The 15,687-nt window shown below is 42.7% G+C and overlaps 1 pseudogene; it reads left to right on the top strand.

The window, feature by feature from the left end:
• Positions 1 to 631: 631 nt before the first annotated feature.
• Positions 632 to 15,687, top strand: part of LOC121447340 — a 32,772-nt pseudogene continuing 17,716 nt past the window's right edge.

Raw genomic sequence — 15,687 nt, 5'->3', positions numbered from 1 at the left:
AGGACAGTTGTGAATAATGTATAGCTCAATAAAAACAATTTTAAAAAGATGATCACTGTAAGAGAGGAGAGACCTGACTGCAGACTTCATGAATTATGACTCAAGAAAGCAAGAAGCTTGGGAGTGAAGGGTGTGCTGAGAGCACCCTGGGCTTGCTCCTGCTCTTCCTTTATCAAGAGGACAATTCTCAAGTATTCATTCCACCCATCTGTGGGAATATCACAGTGCACACCTCCTTAAAAAAGCAACTCTGACTAACATATCTTTCTATTCCTTGCTCTCTGTCCCACACCTACATAGGACCTGTGACTCCAAGAACAGTACACATGGTGACCCCAGGTTTGAGGTGATGGTTGCTGGTATCAGAATATTTAGCTTCTGAAGCTATGTTGTGGCTTGCATTGAGACTAAAAAAGTAACTCACATCACAGAAAAGCATTTGCCCCACCTGCTGAACCCTGGTTCCTATCAGTTCTGCTTAGTCGCAGCTCTCCTGCAACTTTGCCCCGCCCAACAAGCTCCCGCCTATAAATCATAGGGTTCAAATAATTGTCCAGGCAGAGCCCACATATTCTGCTTCCTGCACACAGTGCATCCCATAGCAGCACAGACTCAGGCCTCAGAGCTGATCATGCCGTCCTGCAAACGTCGTGGTTGGCTGATTGCTGGAGCCTGTGCACTTCTGTTAATTGCTGTAGCCTGTGGGCTTGTGTTTCTTCTCCGCGCGCATGGTGAGACTCCTTACGTGGGTGGTGGGGGCCAGAGTTGCCAATTTTGGCAGAGGCAGAGGTTAAGGCTGTGGTAGGGAAGGTAGCAAGGGAGGAGGAGCACGTAGAGACGACAGAGAGGAAAAGTGGCTCCTACAGGAGCCCAGAGAGTCAGTGATGTCTGAGGACACTCAATAGTACAGAGGGTTACTCTGCCAAGCCTGGGCCTGAAAGTCAGAAGGAAGAGTGTTGGGGACAGAGAGCCAGATGGGCCATGTGCCCTTTCTGTATAGGGTTGTGCCTGTGGCTGGAGCTCTTACTGACCCATGGGTAATAATAAAATGAATTACACCTTCCTACTAGCATTGAACTCCAAATGGGTCACCCTCTCAGAAAGAGAAGCATCACGGTATACTCCAAATAATCCTGGGAATTTTCTGGCCCTCAGTCATACAGTTCTCCAGCCCTACAACAGTTGCCCAACTGAGAGGCCCGTGTTTCTTTTCTCATTTTCTGACCTTTGGAAAAGGTACAACTTGGAGTCCGAGGCAAAGGGCATGTGTTCTGTGTCTGCCAGAAAGTCTTCAGGCTCATGAAAATATGAGTCAGGAGGGTACTGTGACCGGGGTCAGTGTATAGCCCTGAGACCTCCTGCCCAAAAGTGTTCAAGCCTGTGTCATGGTGACATCCTCTTCAATCAGATTTACCCTAAAGAGGCCATAAGGACTTCACACTGTAACTCTTTTTTGCTGTTGTCCAGGTTCTGAGATGTCACCAGTGACTCCTGGACGGGAAGATCTGCCCAACTCACTCTTGGCTTATTTGAACATTCTTCTTTGGATCCTGGGTTCAGAATCACTGATAACTATAAGAGGGCACAGAGTTGTACACCATTCAGGCCAGGCTCATCCATGGGACATCAAGATAAGATAGGAGTGAGCTGGTGTAATGGCACACACCTGTAAATGGTGTTCGAGATGAGGCAGAGAAGGTAGAAGGCTTTTCAGCTGCAAGCCAGACTGGGCTACACGGCAAGAACCTGTCTGGTGGGGTGGTAAATGTAGAAATGTTAAAACAGAATACCACAGCAATTTCAGCATCGGTAATAATCAAAATGAGGCAGACATCTGGAAGTAAACTTGGACAACAATACTTACCATAGCAAAATCAGGAATTTAAAGTATCACATAAATGGTCAGATGGTAATCTAATTAATGGTAACTTTTGGTGTTAAATATGATATAGATGACATTAGCTGAGATTTAATTACAGGAAATTTTCTGTTATTTTTAGTTTTACTTTTCATGGGCCCTCTTTTTCCACATACAGCTGTTATAAAAACAGTAACTCTTGAGAAGGGTACACGTGTAATTAGAGATGTGTTATCTTTCCCCACATGCCACTCAAAATCAGAATCTCTACTTAGCTGGGTGGGGTGCATACCTATAATCCCAGCACTTGGGAGGCAGAGGCAGGTGAATCTCTGTGAGTTCGAGGCCAACCTAGTCTACAAAGAAAGTTCCAGGAAAGTCAGAGCTTTTACACCAAGAAACCTTGTCTAGAAAAATGAGGGGAAAAGAGAAAAAAGAAACTCTGCTTAGTAAACTTCAACTGTTTCATTTAAAACTTAAAAAAGAAAATGTATGCATCCTTTTTTGTTTTTAACATATTTGTCAAAAAATGTCCCTTTCTGGGCTATTTTCCTGCCTCCTGACTGAAAGTACACGCACTCCAATATGTGGGATTCCATGGTGAGCTTTTCTTGGGGGTGAAGCATCCTGGCTGTAGCCTGACTCTTAGCAAACCCATTTCAGCAGGTATTGCCTGTTGCTGTAGCAGTGACAGATATTAGTGCCCCATATCCTCAGTGATCTATAGGGACAGCTATGGCAAGTGGCATATTGTCCTGAAGACAGCGTGTTGTTGGAAATAGGAATGAGTTTCCAACACTAGAGAGATGGTGGAAAATTGCCTTCTACTCCCTGAGAGTGGCTGCGGCCTTGGCTACTTGTTACCTCACCATGTAGCATTGAGCAATCATTCCATGTTTATCTGGTATGGAGGATTTTTACCTTTTATGAGAATATGGCAGGTCTGCCTAATTCTTCCACACTGGAACATGGTGCTGTGGAGACAAGTTGCCAGGGAGGTGGGTACGTGGAGAAGGCTGAACTGAAGAAAGCAAGAAAGAAGAAACATCCACAGTGTGAAGGGAGATGGTTGGGCAAACCCAACCTTGATATCGCATGTCACTTACAGGTGAAGACTCAGCCAAGCCCATCAGGACTACCCACACGGGACAGGTGCAGGGGAGTCTAATCCACTTGAATGACACCAAAGAGGGTGTCTACATCTTCCTGGGAATTCCCTTTGCCAAGCCACCTCTAGGAGAGCTGAGATTTGCACCTCCTGAGCCTCCAGAACCATGGAGTGGTGTGAGGGATGGGACCACCTACCCAGCCATGTAAGTCCTCCTGAGACCCAGAAAATGTCAGGTCCTGAAATAGGCAGGAGGTCAGAACCTGATCAGACTGCAGTGCTTTCTCCATCTCCAGCTCTCCACTGCATTCTCTCTGTGATGGGATATGCTGCAGATGCCAGAGAAAGGCCAAAGTGATAATGGTTCCTTAGCAAAATCACCCTCCACAATTACCGTACCAACCTATAGGTGTCCAGGTACCATTGGCCAAGAGGCAGTCCCTTGAGAGTCTGGATGTGAGGTGAAGGATGTCCCACCACCGTGTTTATCAATGCAGCATCTATATGGGCACAGGATCCAATACCCAGGCCTTGGAGATTACAAAGTGAAATGGTGTCATTACACACACCAATAGTTTTCACAGAAGTTCATGGAAATATCAATATCCCATCATCAGGAAGACTGGGATCCAAAGACTCATCTGGGATCCTCACTAGAAGTTTGAGCACCATACCGGTTTTCCCAAAGTCTCTGACCTTTACCTTAGTTGGAAGAGATTTTGGAGTAGGATCTCATGTTACCAGGGCATCATGGGGCCAGAAAGAGGGGTTTTGGTGGCTGAGAGCAAATATGAACTAAGAGTCTGTTTTTAACTACCACACATCTCTTAGAAGAACTGTCATTGTCCCCAGGTGTCTACAAAATCCTGATGCAGTGAAGTCAGAAAGTCTGGCAATGATAAAATGGAGCATACCTTCCATCTCTATGTCTGAGGACTGCCTGTATCTCAACATCTACACACCAGCTCATGCTCATGAGGGCTCTAACCTGACTGTGAGTGGCAACCCATACTCAGATCTGGGGGTGGGCATTTCTTCAGGATGACTAAAAGGGGCAAAATCAATGTGAGACTCTGATGAGAAGCCCTCCTGTCAGGTATCCAGGAAGGCCTTCTTCCATGGTACACAACTAAACCCTAGGTATGGGACACAGAGACCTAAACACTCTGGGAAGTCAGTGGCTATTGGCTCCTTGATCAACTCAGGTTTCACACTACCTACCAGAGGCCTGAGAGCTAAATCCTGAGCTCTTACAAATTTACTGGAATGGACTATTCATTGTGCCAAGAATTTTTATATAGAGAAAGTGTCTCTCTATATAACCCTGGCTGGCCTAGAACTCACTATGAAGACAAGGCTGACCTCAAACACACAGAGATCTTTGATCTCTGCATCCAGAGGTATGATAATTTTTTTAATTGAAAATAGATCCTCTCTCATATATAAACTCTTCTATGAAAGTCTGGTACAATCCTACAAAAAAACCATCTGGCCCTAGAATCTTTTTTATTTGAGAAACTTTTAATGACTATTTCTATTTTACTGGGGGTTATAGGTATATTTAAATTGTTCATGATTTAACTTTGGTAAGTGATACCTATTGAGAAAATTATCCATTTATTTTCTAAATGCTGGAGTACAGGTTTTGAAAGCATGTCCTTATGAGTTTTAGGATTTCCTTGGTGTCTGTTGTTATGGCCACTCTTTTCACTTTTATTGATTTGATTATTTGGATTTTATTAATTTGGATATTCTCCCTGTCTTTTAATTAGTTTGGATAAGGGTTTGTTTATTTTGTTGATTTTCTCAAAAAACCAAATCTTTGTTTTATGGATTCTTTATACTGTTATCTTTGTTTGTATTTTATTGATTTCTACAGATTAATTATTTCTTGCTTTCTTTTCCTCTTAGGTGTGTTTAATTCTTTTTGTTCTAGAACTTTCAGGTGTGCTGTTAAGTTGCTAGTATGAGTTCTCTCCAATTTTTTTAATGTGGGCACTTAATGTTGTGAACTTTCCTTTTAGCACCATCTTCATTGTGTCCCATAAGTTTGGATGTGTATTCATTTTCATTGAATTCTAGAAAGTCTTTAATTTCTTTCTTTATTTCTCTCTTGACCCATTTTTCATTCAGTAAAATTTGCTCAATGTCCGTGAGTGTGTAAGCTTTCTGTTGTTTCTGTTCTTGTTGATATCCTGCTTTAGTTTGCAGTTGTCTGATCAGATGCAAGGAATTGCCTCAATTTTTCTGTATCTGATGCGATTTACTTTGTGATTAAATGTTTGGTCACTTTTGAAAAAAAAATCTATGAGGTACTGAGAAGAAGGTAGATTCTTTTGTGTTTGGGTGAAATGTTCTGTAAATAACTGTTAGATTAATTTCTCTGATAAAGTAAGTTAGTTCTAGTATTTCTCTGTTTAGTTTCTGTCTGAATGGCCTGTCCATTGGTGAGAATGGGGTACTATCAGTGTGTGAGTGCATATGTGATTTAAGGTCTAAAAGTGTTTCTTTTACAAAAATGGGTGCCCTTGTGTTTGAGATCAATGTTAAGAATTAAAATGCCATCTTGGTGTAATTTTTCTTGTGATGAATATATCGTATCCTTCCACAATTCTTTTGATTAATTTTATTAGATATTAACACTCCTACACCAGATTGCTTCTTGGGTGTGTTTGTTTAGAATATCTTTTTCCAACCCTTTACCCTGAACTAATGTCTACCCCTGGTTTTGAGGTGTACAATTGTATGCAGCAGAAGGATTGATCCTGTGTTTGTAACCATCTGTTAATCTGCGCCTTTTTATCAGAAAATTGAGTCAATGATATTAAGAGATATTAGTGGTCAATGATTGTTAATTCCTGTTATTTTGCTGTTGTTGGTGGTGGTGGTGTGTATGTGCTTCCATTCTTTTGGTTTTGCTGGTGTGAGATTATTTATTTCCTATGTTTCCATGTGTGTAATTAACCTTAGTTTAGAGTTTTCCTTCTAGTACCTTCTGTAGGACTGATTTGTATCTAGATATTATTTAATTTTTTTTTTTTTTTGGTTTTTCGAGACAGGGTTTCTCTGTGGTTTTGGAACCTGTCCTGGAACTAGCTCTTGTAGACCAGGCTGGTCTCGGACTCACAGAGATCCGCCTGCCTCTGCCTCCCAAGTGCTGGGTTTAAAGGCGTGCGCCACCACCGCCCGGCTCTAGATATTATTTAAATTTAATTTTATCATGGAATGTCTTAAGATGATTGAAAGTTTTGCTGGGTATAGTAATCTTGGATGGCACCTGTGGTCTCTTAGAATCTCTAGCACATCTGTCTAAGAGCTCCTGTATTTTAGAGTCTCCATTGAGAAGTCAGGTGTAAGTTTAATAGGTCTGCCTTATATGTTAGTTAGTCTTCTCCCTTGAAGTTTTTAATATTCTTTCTTTGTACTGTAGTGTTTTGATTATTATATGCTGAGGGGACTTTTCTGATCCAATCTATTTGGTGTTCTGTATGCTTCTTGTAACTATATAGGCATTTCCTTCTTTAATTTAGGAAAATTTTTTCCACGGTTTAGTTGAAGATATTTTCTAGGCTTTTGAACTATTTGGTATTCTTTTTCTTCCTCTATTGCATTTATTCATACATTTGTTCTTTTCATAGTGTCCCAAATTTCTTGGATGTTTTGTGTCAGGAATTTTTCAGATTTAACATTTTCTTTGGCCAATGTATCCATTTCTTCTATCGTATCTTCAAAGTCTGAGATTCTCTCTTCCATCTCTTGTATTCTGTTGGTGAAGTTTGACTCTGTACTTCCTGCTCACATTCCTAAACTTTTAATTTCCAGGATTCCCTTAGTTTACGTTTTCTTTATTGTTTCTATATCCATTTTCAGATATTAAACAATTTTATTTGTTTCCTTCAATTCTTTTTATTTTCTTCACTTTCTTTAAGGGTTTTATTAACTTGATTTTTAAGGACCTCTTTCATCTTCATATTAAGGTATTTTTTTTCAGCTGTGTTGGAATATTTAGAACCTGCTGTGGTAGGATAGCTGGGTTCTGTTGGAGACACACTGACCTGGATGTTGTTTATTGTGTTCTTATGCTGGCATTTAGGTATCTGGATTTGGGGTGGTTTAGAGGTCTAGGTGTTGATTTCTGGGTTTCTCTTTCTTTGGTGGGTGTTTTGATACTTAATTTCTGTTTCCTCTCTGGATTTTTAGAAAGGGTGCTGCCTGCTCAGCTGGTGTGTTCACTGGGAATGCTGGGGGGAGATGGTCTGTTGCAGTGCTAGGGGTGACCGTGAGAATTGGGTCTGGGGAACAGAGAGTGGGGAAGTCCACAGGTAGCCTACCTGGTCCCAGATCTCTGGTATTAAAGACATACATCACCATGACCAGCTATGTGCCAATGATTTTTTGTTAATAATCAGGAGAATCACTGATGAATATACCCTTTTTCATTCCATTTCATAGGCATCTGAGAGTAGGGGATGTTATTACTCCAGATTTAGAGTCACTAATTAAGGCTTTGGTCCTTAGAGAAGGAGAGAGACTAGCAAGTATCCTGACGGTACTAGAGCCCTGTCTGTGGTCCAGGTGAGGATGTACTGAGGATTTTTGTCTGTGTGACTAAGTTCACTGAGCCAAAGCATTAGGTAAAGTAGAAGACACCCAGGTGGAGCTTGAGCTGGGTTGCAATATCCTGACATCTGAATTGATTTCCACAGGTAATGGTATGGATTCATGGGGGTGGACTGTCTAGGGGTCTGGCTTCCATTTTTGATGGATCCATGCTGGCAGCCAAGGAGGATGTGGTGGTGGTCACTATCCAGTACCGCCTGGGTGTACTGGGCTTCTTCAGGTGAGTCTGGGGCTAGCCTGCACTGTGCAGTCGGGGATAAAAGGAAATAAGGCAGCCCTGTGATTCCTTCTCTGCATCTTACAGCACTGGAGATGAGCACGCCAGAGGGAACTGGGGTTACCTGGACCAAGTGGCCGCACTGCACTGGGTCCAGCAGAACATCGCCCACTTTGGAGGCAACCCTGACCTTGTCACCATCTTTGGCGAGTCAGCAGGTGGCACAAGTGTGTCTTCACAGGTTGTGTCCCCCATGTCCAAAGGACTCTTCCACAGAGCCATCATGGAGAGTGGAGTGGCCCTGCTGCCTTACCTGATCTCTAACACCTCTGAGGTGGTCTACACAGTGAGTGACTTTAGCCATTGATGACCCTGCAGCCTCAGCCTCCACCCTCTGGTACTCTGGGAGTTTTCTCAATTGGGAAAACAAGGAGCATGGGAAATAGCTTCTTTCAATAGTCTCAGAGAATCAAGGGTTAGAATCCACTTCTCTCTATACAGGCTCTGTGTAATAATTTTGTAGTGACCATCATGTTCAGAAACATATGGGATAAAGATATGGATCAATAGGTAAAAACATAAGGACCTGAGTTCAAATTCCTTCAGAAACCACAAAAAGCTGCATGCAGCAACAAGTGTGTGATCCTGGTATTCATAGGATGAGATAGGAGGCAGAGACCAGAAAATCCCTGAAAGGTCACAAATAAGATGAACCCTTGTAGAAAGGAAGAAATAATGAAAGATCACTTCTCAAACAAGATGGGTTGTGAGAAGTAGCAAACAAATGTTGTCCTCTAATCTTTGCATGGAAACCATGGTACAGGCACTCCTGTACACACAGTAGTGAACAAACACATGAAATTTATTTTTAAAAGTCTTTAGGTAGAATGACCTCTCTGGCTGTTACATCTGAGCAACACAAAATGGGAATTTTATACTTTATTTTACCAAACAAAGTGCAATGTGATATTTGAGCACCATGCCAATCAACTGGGGTTGGGAAAATTCCTCTACTTGCCTGAAAGGATGGATCAACTCCTGCCTGATTCCTTTACAGAAAGTAGCCAGCTTATCTGGTTGTGAGACTGTGGACTCAGAGACCCTGGTGCACTGTCTGAGAAACAAGAGTGAAGAGGAGATTCTAGCTATTACCAAGGTTGGGAGAGTTGTGTGACTTGGAAGACCTGGTCAGTGGGATGTGGGAGAGTCAGTCCTTACTACTCTAAACAAATTACCTCTGCTGCATGGTTTGGCATCCTCTTAATCACGTGTGCAAAATAAATACTAAAATCCTAATATATGTAGATTCTGTCAGGTGTGGAGAAACATCCTGAGACAATTAAATGGGGGCAGGGGTAATGGTTTGGGTTTCTCAGTGGACATCAGAATTGACCTCCATATCCCTTGCATGTCCCTCAGGTCTTCCAGTCCATCCCTGCTGTGGTGGATGGAGAGTTCTTCCCCAGGCATCCCCAAGAGTTGTTGACTGCTGTGGATTTTCGCCCTGTCCCCAGCATCATTGGTGTCAACAATGATGAGTATGGCTGGCTTCTCCCTGTGGTGAGGCTCAGTTCCAATTCTCTAGAAGTCTGGGACTCATAAGGTGAGCAGAGGAAACTTGATCCATATCTATCCCACCTTATAGTATAGAAAACTGTCCTCTCTCTGCCAGGCCCAGGGCTATGAACAAATAATAAAGGACATAACCAGAGAGACCCTGCCAGCTATTTTGAAGAACACAGCAACACACATAGTAAGCCACCTTTAGTAGTGTCTTCAATAGAAAGAGCCACTATATATCCTTCCAGACAGCATGCCTACAAAGATCTGCGTGTTTGTGGTTTGTGGAGGGCTCACCCCAGAACTTATACCTTTCCCTCTATATCATATCTTATCCCTGACCACATTCTCCACACTGAGGCTGCTGCCTATCAAAATAAGAACCTGCCTAAACTCATTCTTCCTGATTCCCTGCTGTAGATGTTACCTCCTGAGTGTAGTGACCTGCTAATGGAAGAGTATATGAACAACACTGAAGATGCTCAGACCCTCCAAATACAGTACAAGGAAATGATAGCAGACTATTTGTTCGTGATTCCTGCACTCCAAGTAGCAAAGTCTCAGCGTGAGTACATCTGTGATGAGGCCTAGTTGGGAGGAGCTCAGAGCCATGGGTCCCAGATGAGCTTAATAGTGTCCAGGTCCTGGAAGGAGGTGGGAGGTCCTTGGACTCCCCACAGGGCAGGGAACCCTGACTGCTCTTTAGGCTGATGAGACAGGGGAGTTGATTGGGGGAGGAAGAGGGAAATGGGAGGCGGTGACGGAAGGAGACAGAAATCTTTAATTAGTAAATAAATAATAATAATAAAAAAGAACAACAACAAGAAAAAAATCAAATAAAATAAAATTGGCTTCACTGAGGTGTTACTTACAAAAAAAAATAGTGTCCAGGTCCCCACTCATGTCTGGATCACATCTCTGGTACCAAACTCCTGGGACCATTACATCGGTATTTCTTCATTGTAGTGTAAGAGAGGAAAGTGACATCTTATCCAGATATAAAAAAGGAAACAGGTTGCTGATACTCCATTGATTTGCCAAACCTACTTAGCTGCAAAGGCCAGGGTCACTGTTTAGCCAAGGGCTTTCCCATAACTAGTGATCCAGCCTGGGGCCACTCACTTGACAATTATAACACCAGATAACTGTATACCGACATAACTTATCAATAACCATTAGGCAGGAAAGTTACAGGTGAGAGAATACTATGTAACCATGTGTCCATACCTCTAGGCTCTCGTGCCCCTGTCTACCTTTATGAATTCTGTCATGTGCCCAGCTACGAAAAAGATACGAGGCCAGCCTATGTGAAAGCTGACCATGGTGATGAGATTCCCTTTCTTTTGGGGTCCTCCCGCTGGGGCATAAAACGTGAGTCTTCTTGTGTTTCATGAGCTCGATGGGGTCACAGGTGGGTACCTGATGGGTAACTGAGCTCTCAGTCCAGTTGAGAAAATCAAGGCTCTGAAAGAGGACATAATCAAGTAAGCAACTTCTCCAACCTCAAAAAGTTATACCCAGATTAGAATCCATTGCCTTAGTTACTTTTCTATTGCTGCGATGAGACACTATGATTAAGTTGGCTTATAGAGAAAAGCATTTATAGGGACTTAGAGTTTCAAAGGGTTAGAGACTATGACCATCAGGGATGGGAGAATAGCAGCATGCAGACAGGCAAGGGACTGGAACAATAGCTAACTAAAAGTGTAGATTCTGATCTACAAACCCAAGGCAGAGAGCTCATTGGACCTGACTGGACTTTTAAACCTCAAAGCCAACTTCCAGTGATACACTGGCCATTCTTCCTAATTCTTCCCAAACAGTTCCACTAACTGGGGACCACACATTCAAATATGTGAGTCTATAGGATTCATATCATTTGAGCCACCACACCTATGTTAGACGGAATGAGGACACACTGAGCAGAACTGAACCTGGAGGCATCAATTAGAGGTGTGGGTGGCTCCGGGATCCTTGGTGGTGAAGGAGGAAAAGAGGGCTAGAGTTCAAGGTCAGGCTACAGGAAGGATGGTGGTCACGGAGCACGAATAGGCAACTCATGGGGTGGCTGGAACCTGGACCTCTGTCTTCCCCATGGCTACAGCTGACTTTACTGAGGAAGAGGAGCTGCTGAGCTGGACGATGATGAAGTACTGGACCAACTTTGCACGACATGGGTGAGAACACATCCCTCCCTCAACCTCCTCAGTGGTGGGTCCCTGTCTAGGGCTCCATTGGTGGTTGATGACTTTATTTGCATGCATGGATAACTCATCACATGATAGAGTCCTTCTCACCCCAGGGCACACTTAGGTACATCGTACATATTGGTTACTGGTCACACTACAATGACTTGATAGGAACTATGGTATTGTTCTTTAGATTTTGCCTCTGAGAGGGACCCAAAATTGTTCGGGTAGTCTTGCCCCACATGGAGCAGACACTAGCAGGTGACACTGTATCCCTGTATAGGACATGTGTTCTTTCAGCCCCTCACCTATTGGACCAATTAGTCTAATACCCTGACACAAATTGGGGGATCACAAATTGTATGAGCATGACCTTACCATTCCCTGATGGCTGGCATATCCGCAGGAACCCCAACAGCGAGGGTCTACCAGAATGGCCTGTGATGGACGATAATGAGAAGTACCTAGAGCTGGACATCCACCCTTCTGTGGGCCAAGCCCTGAAGGCCAGAAGGCTGCAGTTCTGGACTCAGACTCTGCCCCAGAAGATCCAGGAGCTAAAGGGGTCTCAGGATAATGACAAAGAGTAGTACCCCGTGAGAGGAATGGTGTGAAGGACTGAATATACATGGGGTCAGCCGAACATTCTTAGAGAATCCCGGTTAGAGTCTAACCGTCACATCACCATCCCTTACCTCTGCAATTGTCCATTTGGTCTGCATGTACGACAAACCCTTGGTGTGTCCCTCGGTCCTCAGCATGCTGGGACACCTTTTATGAGACTCCGTGAATGCTCCCATGACTGTATATGTGTGACCCCTAAGTGCCCCAATCTTCTTTCACTGTTCCCTGGGACAACGCCCTTTCCTTCCTTTCTTCCTCTGTTCTCCTCCTCTCTCCTCTTCTCCAAGCCCCAGTCAGTCTTCAGATGAAACAGAAGCTTTGGAAATCTTTATTATATGGGAGTGGACTGTCAAAATCCTATGTTCTCTCAGCAAGTCTCATGTCTTCTTATTTGTAAGTGGCCAATAAAGAAACCTAATAGCCAAAGTCCTACCTATTGTTTTCATGTGTTCAGTCAGGTTGTTGTTCCAAAAATTCACAAATTGCAAGCTGAGCTCTGTAATAGGTATCTTCGGCCCTGTTATTCAGAGACCTAGGAAGAAAGATTATATGATTTCTGCAGTTTCCGGTCAGCCTGAGCAACATAGTAAGTCCAGCATCTCTAAACAAATTATAATCTGGACAACATACAAATAGCAAAAAAATTATACATGTTTATAAACCAAGGAATCTCCAAGGTCAAATGTCATCAGATTTGCTCTATGGTAATGGTTAGGCCTCTGGCTCTAAAGATTTCACATTGCATCCTCGTTGGACAGAATGAGAAAACAATGACACTCTTGGATCTTCCCAGAGTCATAAGTATTAATAGCATTGGATCAGAAATTAGATTTCAGCAAATAAATTTGATAGCTTTCAGACCACAGCTCACAAAGATCTCTGACATCGAAAAAAACCATATGATCATTTCATTAGATGCTGAAAAAGCATTTGACAAAATTCAACACCCCTTTATGATAAAAGTCTTGGAGAGATTAGGGATACAAGGGTCATACCTAAATATAATAAAAGCTATTTACAGCAAGCTGTCAGCTAACATTAAATTAAATGGAGAAAAACTCAAAGCCATCCCACTAAAATCAGGAACACGACAAGGATGTCCACTCTCTCCATACCTCTTCAATATAGTGCTTGAAGTTCTAGCAATAGCAATAAGACAACATAAAGGGATCAAGGGGATTCGTATCAGAAAAGAAGAAGTCAAGCTCTCGTTATTTGTAGATGATATGATAGTATACATAAGCGACCCCAAAAACTCTACCAAAGAACTCCTACAGCTGATAAACACCTTTAGTAATGTGGCAGGATACAAGATCAACTCCAAAAAATCAGTGGCCTTCCTATACACTAAGGATAAGGAAACAGAGAGGGAAATTAGAGAAGCATCACCTTTCATGATGGCCACAAATAGCATAAAATATCTTGGGGTAACTCTGACCAAGGATGTGAAAGATCTATTTGACAAGAACTTTAAGTCTTTGAAGAAAGAAATTGAAGAGGACACCAGAAAATGGAAAGATCTTCCTTGCTCCTGGATTGGGAGGATCAACATAGTAAAAATGGCAATTCTACCAAAAGCAATCTATAGATTCAATGCAATCCCCATCAAAATCCCATCAAAATTCTTCACAGATCTGGAGAAGACAATAATCAACTTTATATGGAAAAACAAAAAACCCAGGATAGCCAAAACAATCTTATACAATAAAGGATCTTCTGGAGGCATTACCATCCCTGACTTCAAACTCTACTACAGAGCTACAGTATTGAAAACAGCTTGGTATTGGCATAAAAACAGAGAAGTCGACCAATGGAATCAAATAGAAGACCCTGACATTAACCCACAAACCTATGAACACCTGATTTTCGATAAAGGAGCTAAAAGTATACAATGGAAAAAAGAGAGCATCTTCAACAAATTGTGCTGGCAAAACTGGATGTCAACCTGTAGAAGAATGAAAATAGATCCATATCTATCACCATGCACAAAACTCAAGTCCAAATGGATTAAAGACCTCAATATCAGTCCGAACACACTGAACCTGATAGAAGAGAAAGTGGGAAGTACTCTACAACACATGGGCACAGGAGACCACTTCTTACGTACAACCCCAGCAGCACAGACATTAAGGACCTCATTGAATAAATGGGACCTCCTGAGACTGAGAAGCTTCTATAAAGCAAAGGACACTGTCGCTAAGACACAAAGGCAACACACTGACTGGGAGAAGACCTTCACCAACCCCGCAACTGACAAAGGTCTGATCTCCAAAATATATAAAGATCTCAAGAAACTAGGCCGTAAAAAGCTAATCAACCCAATTATAAAATGGGGCATTGAGCTGAACAGAGAATTCTCAACAGAAGAACTTCAAATGGCCAAAAGACACTTAAGTTTATGCTCAACGTCCTTAGCGATCAGGGAAATGCAAATCAAGACAACTTTAAGATACCATCTTACACCTGTCAGAATGGCTAAAATAAAAAACACCAATGATAGCCTTTGTTGGAGAGGTTGTGGAGAAAGGGGTACACTCATCCATTGCTGGTGGGAATGCAAACTGGTGCAACCACTTTGGAAAGCAGTATGGCGGTTTCTCAGGAAATTCGGGATCAACTTACCCCTGGACCCAGCAATACCACTCTTGGGAATATACCCAAGAGAGGCCTTATCATACAACAAAAGTATATGCTCTACAATGTTCATAGCATCATTGTTTGTGATAGCCAGAACCTGGAAACAACCTAGATGCCCTTCAATGGAAGAATGAATGAAGAAAGAATGGAATATATACATATTAGAGTACTACTCAGCAATAAAAAACAAGGACTTCTTGAATTTTGCATGCAAATGGATGGAAATAGAAAACACTATCCTGAGTGAGGTAAGCCAGACCCAAAAAGAGGAACATGAGATGTACTCACTCATATTTGGTTTCTAGCCATAAACCAAGTACATTGAGCCTATAATTAGTGATCCTAGAGAAGCTAAATAAGGAGAACCCAAAGAAAAACATATAGGCATCCTCCTGAATATTAACCTTCAGCAAGTGATGAAAGGAGACAGAGACAGAGACCCACATTGGAGCACAGGTCTGAAATCTCAAGGTCCAAATCAGGAGCAGAAGGAGAGAGAGCACGAGCAAGGAACTCAGGACCGCGAGGGGTGCACCCACACACTGAGACAATGGGGATGTTCTACTGGGAACTCACCAAGACCAGCTGGCCTGGGTCTGGAAAAGCCTGGGATAAAACCGGACTCTCTGAACATAGCGGACAATGAGGACTACTGAGAACTCAAGAACAATGGCAATGGGTTTCTGATCCTACTGCAGCACTGTCTTTGTGGGAGTCTAGGCAGTTTGGATGCTCAACTTACTAGACCTGGATGGAGGTGAGGGTTCCTTGGACTCCCCACAGGATGGGGAACCCTGATTGCTTTTCGGGCTGAGGGGGGGGGACTTAATTGGGGGAGGGGGAGAGAAATGGGAGGCGGTGGCGGAGAAGAGAC

The sequence above is a fragment of the Microtus oregoni genome, unplaced genomic scaffold, assembly GCF_018167655.1.
Source record: "Microtus oregoni isolate MIOR12 unplaced genomic scaffold, Mior012 000004F_ref0000308, whole genome shotgun sequence".
NCBI lineage: Eukaryota > Metazoa > Chordata > Mammalia > Rodentia > Cricetidae > Microtus > Microtus oregoni.
Note: the sequence above shows the minus strand (reverse complement) of the source record. Positions and strands in the feature narration are given on the sequence as shown.